Here is an 8,909-nt window from a genome sequence, read left to right as displayed (position 1 = left end):
GATTTCCTAAAATAGACAAGGCTGCTAGACAGCTGATTTCTTCAGCTCGGGGCCATGGGGATTATAATGTAGGCACAAAGGGAGGAGGGACAGAATGGGAAATGGAGCTTTTCAAATCCACTTGAAGGGAAAGGAGAGGGAAGGAGGTATCAAATGTGACTATAGAACCAACATGCATTGCCTCCTGCTCTCTGAGCTTCTCTTGAACCTTATACTATTGTCAGCAGCGTGCAAAGTTATTAAATATAGCCTATTTTAGAATGCTGGTTTTCATGACAAGCTGATTTCGAGTGGTTCTGAGCCAGCTGAAAAGTCCATTTGCCAAGATCCTGAGAGGTCTTCGAAATCCCGTTAAGTCATTAATTACAGCTTATCCAGAACCTTTGAAGAGCAGGATCCCAGACGACATGGCGCTAATGGGAACGGAGGCTGCTGAGCTCCTGTCGGATGCTTCAGACCTGGCAGAAGCTGGGTCTTGCTACCTGCACTGAGGAAAGCAGAGCATGGGAGTTCTTACTGGGCATGGTTGGGAGAGAGCTGTCAAAAATGTACAAGCCCCATACCAAACTTATGCCTCTTAAATCACAGTCTACCCTTGGAGCCCAACACAGGCTGCTATGGACATCCTTTAGGCACAGGTATCTTTTTGGCATATTTCAAACATATTTCTCTCTTTGCTCAAGCTGCCTCTTTGCAGGCAGATGGTGGTGAACGAATAACCTCCAGAAGGCTGTCGAAATGACCATTCACATATTTGTACTGCCAAACCCCACTATTAAAATATGCTTGATGGATGCTGATGGCTGCCACCTGCAGCTCCAAGGAAAGCACAAAAATGTAGTTCTGAGTGGAAAGACTCAATTAAGTCGGTTTAGTGGCAATGGACACCATCATCCAGAACTGAATTTTGCCTGAACGCCCCTGCAGAGGGTACACTGGGAATATTCCCCCTCAAAGCCAGACTCAGTGCAGTTTGTGAACTGAACAGAAATCAGGTTAGAGAAGTGATTAATAATAACTGTAGTAAGGCATGTTACTTATTTCTCGTTCTCACCATCTTGCGAATGTCTTTTTCAAGGAGCAGCTTCCTTCCCAAAATCAGTATCAGTGTACAAAAGGCATAAGCTATCTCCCGTTGGACTGCAAGGAAAGATTCCTAATGACTTCAGTGAGATCTGGGCTATGTCCTATCTCACAAAGCGTGGCACTTGTGATATTAGTAACGGCAAGTCCAAATTTTAAATAGACAATAGTATTTAATCAGTGTGGTTTGCTTTTCCAAAACAGTGCTGTTGCTAAATGTTCTATTTGCTTAGGCTGCTTTTTTTTTGAGTCTCTCAAGTATTACTCCATTGCTTTGAAAACACTGTGTTGCGAATCTAACTGTAACCTTTAGCATTACCAAGAGCTGCTGCCTTCATGCAAATTCTGGCATTTCTGTACTAGACAACCATGTCAGTAGACAACACGGTGCCGTACATTCTGCCATCAACGTGCTTGTCACCTCGCTGTCACTGCAGAATGACTTTTTTTGCCTCGTAACTGTGGGTGTCTGGGAAGCCCTATCCGTCATTCCAAAATAAACCTAGCTACCATCAGCAGTCATACCTGAACACATTAGGCAGTTTGTCACTCTGGCATACTATTTGGGAAGTAAACCACTGCCCTTGGTCTCTTCTGCGTGGTTGCGCTGCCGGCGCGGGGGCTGGGATGCGCACGCCTGCCTTCTCAGCTGGATGATTTTTGCAATGGCTGGCAGTTGCTCCGAGTGCCACATCGCAGGCTGTTCCCACTGGTGAGGAATCAACTCCAGTGCTCTGCCCCAGTGTAAACCAGTATGTGCGACATGAACCACACCCAGATCCATCTGCTCGCATTCGTCTTTTTCCATCTGCCACCATGCTCTACGTGGTCCGTAGGAAATTGCTTCAGAATTATGAATCATCCTCTCCAGGCTCTCGATATGCTACTCTAACAGATGGGCATAATATATATTCCATAATAACCATTCTGTGTATAGCCACCCTTTGTTATGTTAACAAGTTAATAAGAAAAGAGCCAATGAGCTGACATTACTAAATTACTGACCTTTCAGGTAAAAAAGGCTGAAGTCTAAGTCTGCTTTAATAAGACGAGAGGAGGCATGCCTGTGGAATAATGTCATTCGTCTTGGTTTTCCTAGAAATCAATACCTGAGGTATAATCCAAACCGTTGTTAGTACCGCTAACTGTGGCACGGTAATTCCTAGCAAGAGCAAGTCTTACGAGCAACACTAAGGCTAAATAAATGGGATGTTCAACAGCTCTGACATTTTGGCAATACACCAGCAAACAGAGATTTTAATCTATTAGGAGTGAAGCACAGATGAGCCTGCAATAGGAGAAAAGCATCTCTCTGCTGCTTGTTTTTGTATGACAAAATCTTAACTGCGTGTCAAGTTCTAAAAGATGTGAATTGCTTTCTGCTGCACCGTCTAAATTTCACAAAAGTTATCCAGGGGCTAGAAACCCATATTGGATGTCACAAGGATTCAATATATTTGATTACCCAAAAAGAAAGCTGAGGAGTAATTTTGATCACTTCCTTATACATTTAGACATGGAGAACCTGTGTGTGACAGGAGGCAGCTTCTCCACCTGGCTAGCTAGAAAGGCATCGCAGGACCAAGTGGCTTAGAAGGTGCAGTTTGACAGTCACACATGGAAAAGCCCAAGTTTCCTTGTGACAGAGGAGTTTCAGCATCACTTAAGTTCCCTAGGCAGCAGTCTCTAAAATGATGCAAGATGGTTTCAAAAAAAGCGATAATCCATTTTTTCCAGTAAATATTCTGCATACAAGGCTGCAAATTAGATAAGCAGGACAGGCTCTGCTGGTCCTTGAGTTGGTGAACCCTCACCACATATCCTGAATGCAAAAAGAGATTTTTCCAGGGCGGCTGTGGGAGCTCAAGCTGTCCTTTCTCCTGCACAGCCAGTGTGGGAGTCTGTCTGCTCTGGTCGACGTGGAGGGGAGAACACACTGTGTCTTGGAAAAATTTCATTCCCGCTGCTCCCTCAGCATCACAGCTACAGCCGCAACTGCTGAAATTCAGTAACTCAATACTGAGGATGGGAAAAAAAACCAAAGAACACAAGGCTTGGCATGTGCAGTGAGTGATCTATAGCTATGACTATTTATAGTAGAAGAAACAGATTATTTTGGAGCTGTGGGGTGTTTTTTGTAATACATTACAGGCTAACATCCAGGAGGCCTGAGGCATTTCAGAACCCAAGAGCACCGGGGGTCTTCCAGCCTCCCACTCATTCTGAGTTTCCATCTGTCCGGCAGTACTGGTGGCTGCTGGTTCCCCTTGGGCTCTTCAGCTGGTGTTTCCCCTGGATGCGAGGGGCCGGGTACTTGCTGGTATCTAGATGGGCGTTCTGAATGTAGCAAAAGGTTTCCTGTTCTGCTGAGGACGAACATTCCTTCAGTCACTTTGCTGGTGTCTTCATTGATGATGGGATTTTTCTCATCAACACTCCAAAATTTTTAAAGGAACCAGTTACTGTATCTTTACTTGTTGGTGCACGTAACCCGTTCCTGCTGAAAGTGGCAAAGTCAGTTTGCATTTTACGTAAGCAAATGATTTCTGAAGACACTTGCCCGTCTAACTTCAGAGGATGTAGAGGACATTGCCAAACCCACAGCTTCTTTTCCATATATATTGATGGCATTTCCAGAAGAATCTGTATTCTTAGGTCCTTGCTTCCATGCAAATACAAAGCCAGCTTGCCCTGAACATTGAAAATCAGGATGAAAAAGTGCTCTTGTACTATGGCTGTGGTAAGACCTAAGGTCGATTAACTTATTATTCTTCATAAGTGACAGAATTCATTCTCATAATTTAACAGATTTTATCTAAACCTTTTTTTTTTTAATGCCTTATTTGCTTTCAATTCCACAGTGGCTAATTAAGATTTATAAGCAAATCCACAAATGAGACAAATTCAGCAGAACCTACTGATATAACAATCATAATGCATATTTGTGTAATGCAGCTCTCTAGTTATGAATAACCCTTAGACGGCGTAATTCCAGGCTATAAAAAATGCTTGCCCTTCATTTGTTTAAGATTTGTACTACTGGTTCTAAGCACAGTATCATCATTAATAAAAATATTAATTAGATCCATGAATCATTAAAGGAATCACTTCTGCAGCAGTTCATGCTGTTCCTTCACCTATAAAAATCTTTTCTTCTCTTACAGGGCTGAAGGGAGGGCTCGGAATCTTTGCCATTGCTGGCAATTAGCAGTGCTTGCTGATTAACCCAAGACACACCAGAGAAGGTCTGCTCTGTGCTAGACACCTACCTAGTCCAGGACTTTCTTTGCTTTGAGATTGCTCTTGATGGCACAAAGACCTACCTTTTCGTAAAGATACTTGGACGTCATACAGCAAAGGGACATATGCCGCAAGACAACACCTCTCCTTGTATTCAAAGCACTTTCTTTTCATAATTCATCTATTAGGAGAGAGAAAGAAGTAGTTGATTAATATGACTGGTATACTGAAGGGCTAAAAACCCCAGTGTTTACCACTATTTCCATTTACATGCAGTTGCCATTCTTTAAATATATTGTACAAGCAGAGGTGGAAGGACATAGTTGCTCAACTTTCTAGGTAGTAGCTTTCAAAGTTGCTCTGGAGACAGCACTATCATGGTGGATTCACTCACTCAACAACCATGACACACCTAACATGTTTCAATTAAAAAAAATTCCTCCCTCAACCTGCAGTTTTTCACTCCTCTGGAAAAATCCAGTGAAATCTCTTTTGATAGAAAGAACGTAGTTTCATACACGTACACGTGTAGGCACACATCCATCCAGCACTTGATTGAAGACCACCCTTAGTTAAACTATGCTGGACATTAAGGAAATATAAGAGCCAGTTTCAGACTCACTGTAATGAGATGAAAATCCAGATCCTGTTTATTCATGATCAGAATTTGTCTTCAGCTCTTCAAAGTTTAGTACTAGTTATTTGTGGAATTAATTTGGAGATATCCCACAAATGGAAAAGTATGTTAATAATTGTTATATTTTACTATTATTTAGGTTTATAGAAGGAAAAAATATAGTTGAGATTAACTTTCAAATGTCCAAAGGGACAGAGTTGTTCTAAAGTCGTGATGTGGAGGCCAAAAAAAAGTATTGGCACAGACATATGTAATTCTAAGGGAGCTGAGGATAAAAGCACCGCAGCACCATGTGTGAAACTCAGCTGCAGTTTGAAGACAACTGTTACAGCAACAAACATTACAAGACGCTTTTACGAGTTTAAAAAGGAACATCAGTCTAACAAGAAATGATGTTGCTATTTCCATACATCCACACTGACAGACGTGAGCCACATTCAACTTTTTTTACCCTATAGACTCCAACAGACATGGGTCAAAATGCTTTCTGAAAAACAATTACATTAACCACCACTTCCATAAAGCAGATCTTATGCATGAGAGAGACAGATTAAGATTTCAGAACTGGAAAGACTGAGAACCAGAGTAATTTGGAGTGCCTCCTTCATTATGCATATCCAGATTCGACCCATGTCGGAGACAGACTCGCCCTGATGCTCTCAGGCAGGGAACGGAGACCCCCCACCGAGGCTCAGCGCCGCTGTCACCTCCACAGCTGCACAGCTTCTTCCTATACCCTCCAAGGGGCAATGAGTTGGTGACATGGTCATGGGTCTGTGGCAAAGCCAGTATAAAATCTGTAAAGAGAACCAAAGCTGACTGTTGTGAAAAGGGAATAATTGCCAGATTGAATGGAAAACAGATTGTTATAATTAATTCACTTGAATGACACTTCAGTCTCTATAAGCATGACACAATGACTCTTCATTCAGGGACACAGATGTGACTGTCTTCCAATTCTTTATCTATTCCAGCATAATTGAGCATGAAGAATGTGCACTGGAAGCCAAATGTCACCCAAACTAATGCTATTAAGAATGAACAAACATCTACCTGTGTAGCTGAACTATTGCTGAACCTGCGGGCTTATGCAATTCCTGTCACCAAGGAGCCTGTCAGCATCGTATAATGACATGCAAATGAGTAAGGATTGTTTTGAATGAGGGGAAAAAAAACCCCCAAAAACAGGACTACATATCAAAACATGTCTAGAAAGTTCTTCTGTTTCTGGTGGGGGGTTCTCAGCCAAACTATTATGCAATAATCACTTCACATACCTGTGCCTCTCCCCTTTACTCCTTTTTTCTTCTGTTTAGGCAAATAAATCTCACCTGTAGCTTTACAAAACGCATATACTTAGTTCATGTTTTAAGAATAATTAAGTAAGAATGCCTATTAAGGTGAACAAGACTAACTTAAAAATTATAGACTTGGTCAAAAGGAATCTTTACATTTTTATATCAACAGAAGGAAATAATAGCAGCTAGAGAGACTCCCTGTTCTGCTTCCCCCCCCCCTCCCCCTCCCCTTACCTGGAACAAATATTTAAAGACCTCAACATGCTCCACAGAGTGAATTCATCGCTTCCATTTTGAAGAAGGAGAAACTTAAGACACACTAGACAATTCATGTAAAGTCATATGGTCAAATATATATTTTAATAATTTTCTTCGAGCACCATATGTGTTTTCATGTCTCTCAGCCCCCACACAGCCCCATGGCTTGCACTGCCGTTTAATCCACAGCGATGCTTGTGCGTGCTCCCTTTTGTATCCGCTCACATCCCCCCACAAATGTCTATTTATACTTCATTCTCTTCCTCTGCCGTGTGTGCGTGCAAATAATACTTAGGATTGGCCAGAAAACTACAATTTCATCATGTGAAACATTTTGAACTTTCAAATATATAGACAGAAAATCACTTCTAAACCTAAAAGCCCCTGACTATTTTAATATAAATATTGAAATGTAGAGTTACAGTAATGTTACGATATAACCTAGCCAACAAAAACAGCTGTGAAAAATCCTTCCCAACCCTTTTAAACCTTTGCTACTCATCCTCCTTATCAATAGCTGTTAATCAACAATTTGAACTAATGCAGTGAAAGGGAAGGTGCAGAGCCAAGACTGCCTGCTATCAGCCTCTTTACACAAATGGCTTGGAAGACACCATTAGTATGCTTATAGCCCTTCGCTGAAGAATCAAATTATTTCAGCTTTCATACAGGCAGCATTCAAGTAAATTACTGGAGGTGCCCTTTACTGCTTGGCACATCACCAATTACCAGATGCCATTACCTTCAAATACAATGAATTGTTTTGGTACCACAAGGTTAAAGAGAAAACCTATTTGGAATGAAGGAGAGGGCAGAAAATGTCACATACAGAAACAGAAAGACAGATTGAATAGTTCCCGCAGAAGCTAGAGGTCCAAAATGTAGATGAGCTGGTTTCCCCAGTAAGATTACTGGCAGTGAATTAAATGGGATACCCACCAGAGCACCAGGAGCATCCGCACCCTGGAGCATTTTGAAGTGTATGCTGAATGCTTTATGTAGGCTCCTGCGAATGAGACAAAAGGTTAACTATTTACTTTTATGTGACATTGTGTTTAAAACATGTCAGAGAAAAAAACTTCCAGTAGAAAGTGCTGTGTCAGGTCAACCTTTCTGTATCTAAATAATGCTCTTTAAATGTATGGATATTGTTGGGTTTGGGATTTGGTTTTTTTTGGAGGAAAACAACTACAGCATGTCAGATTTACATTCAGATACTTCAGTCTGTAGGTAAGAATTACCTTTGAGGATAAGTTTGCCTTCTGTTACTTCATGTTTCGTTATCATAAAAGGTATTTTGCAATCTAAACTGAAATAATTTCAAATTAAGAGCAGCCAAGAAGTCTGGAGTCCGGTTTCCATGAAAAAGAGTCCCAGCTGGAAGAGTAGATTTAAGTCTGGAGTACACACAATGGAACCTACTACAAAACAACTACTGTCTTCAACAGATTGAAATTACTACATGCATAGAAAATACTGATGGTTGCACAGGTATACCCGCACAATATAGGATATTGCCTATCAAATCCAAGAAACTCCACTGACATCAGAACAGGCTTCCCAAATACATTCTCCATGATTCGTCTACAACTGCGAGTAACCATTAGCAAAACAAAAGTAGCAAGTGTGCAGTCAGAAGCCAACTGTCCAAATATTAAAAATAAGTAAATCAGGATATCTTCTTTCTCTCCACCCACAAAACTTGGCTCTGCAGAACAGCTATAGATTTTATCTTTTTTTTTGTTGTTGTTGATGATGTCATTTTAGCTGTACTAGTGCCTATTCCCCAGCACTCCCATCCATTTGTCATTTCATCTTCCTCCAGCTAGTGATTTATGCTTTCCCCTTCTGGCTAATAGTATCTCATTTCAATTACTTCACTTCCTTGGTAGTGCTGCTCCTACAATGGATTGAGAAACTGCCATTTTCTTTATTATCCCAGGCACTTTATTTTAACACAGGCATCCCCGGTATCATGGCATCTCAGAAGAGCTTGTGCCTGCTATCTAAATTTGCCTTAGATTTGCATTTCACCATTCACATTCCCTTTTCTGTTTGTTTTCTCCCTTACAGACTCTTAAAACCCGTTTGAACAGTCTACTTTCAAAACCAGCTTTCTGTGACAAACACATGAAAACCTTTCCGTGTCAATTAAAAAGATACTGGGACAATAGAAAGGCCAGAAGAGAACATATGAGCTCCAGAAACCTGATGCACAGCAGGAGGCACCGAACCATCTGGGGATTAGCCATTCCCCCTCGCTCCCACACCCCATAATGCAGCTCCCCAGGCCCATCTAACAACCTTAAATCTTTAATAAAATACACCCAGGAAAAGAGAGAGAGAAAAGAGAGAGAGAAAAGAGAGAGAGAAAAGAGAGAGAGAAAAGAGAA

The 8,909-nt window shown here is 41.3% G+C and overlaps 1 long non-coding RNA gene across 2 annotated transcripts in view; it reads right to left on the bottom strand.

Annotated features, from left to right (window-relative positions):
• Positions 1-2,770: 2,770 nt before the first annotated feature.
• LOC114011856 (uncharacterized) overlaps positions 2,771-8,909 on the bottom strand; it is a 7,989-nt gene continuing 1,850 nt past the window's right edge. The window contains exons 2-4 of one of the 2 annotated variants that reach the window (XR_003553975.2): positions 7,456-7,522; positions 4,407-5,757; positions 2,771-3,774 (exon numbers count right to left, since the gene is read on the bottom strand). This is a non-coding gene — a long non-coding RNA (uncharacterized LOC114011856). The remainder of the gene's footprint in view (positions 3,775-4,406; positions 5,758-7,455; positions 7,523-8,909) is intronic. The other variant, XR_003553974.2, reaches the window with a different exon arrangement.

This window comes from Falco peregrinus, chromosome 1, assembly GCF_023634155.1.
Source record: "Falco peregrinus isolate bFalPer1 chromosome 1, bFalPer1.pri, whole genome shotgun sequence".
Taxonomy (NCBI): Eukaryota; Metazoa; Chordata; class Aves; order Falconiformes; family Falconidae; genus Falco; species Falco peregrinus.
This window is presented reverse-complemented; position numbering and strand designations above follow the sequence as displayed.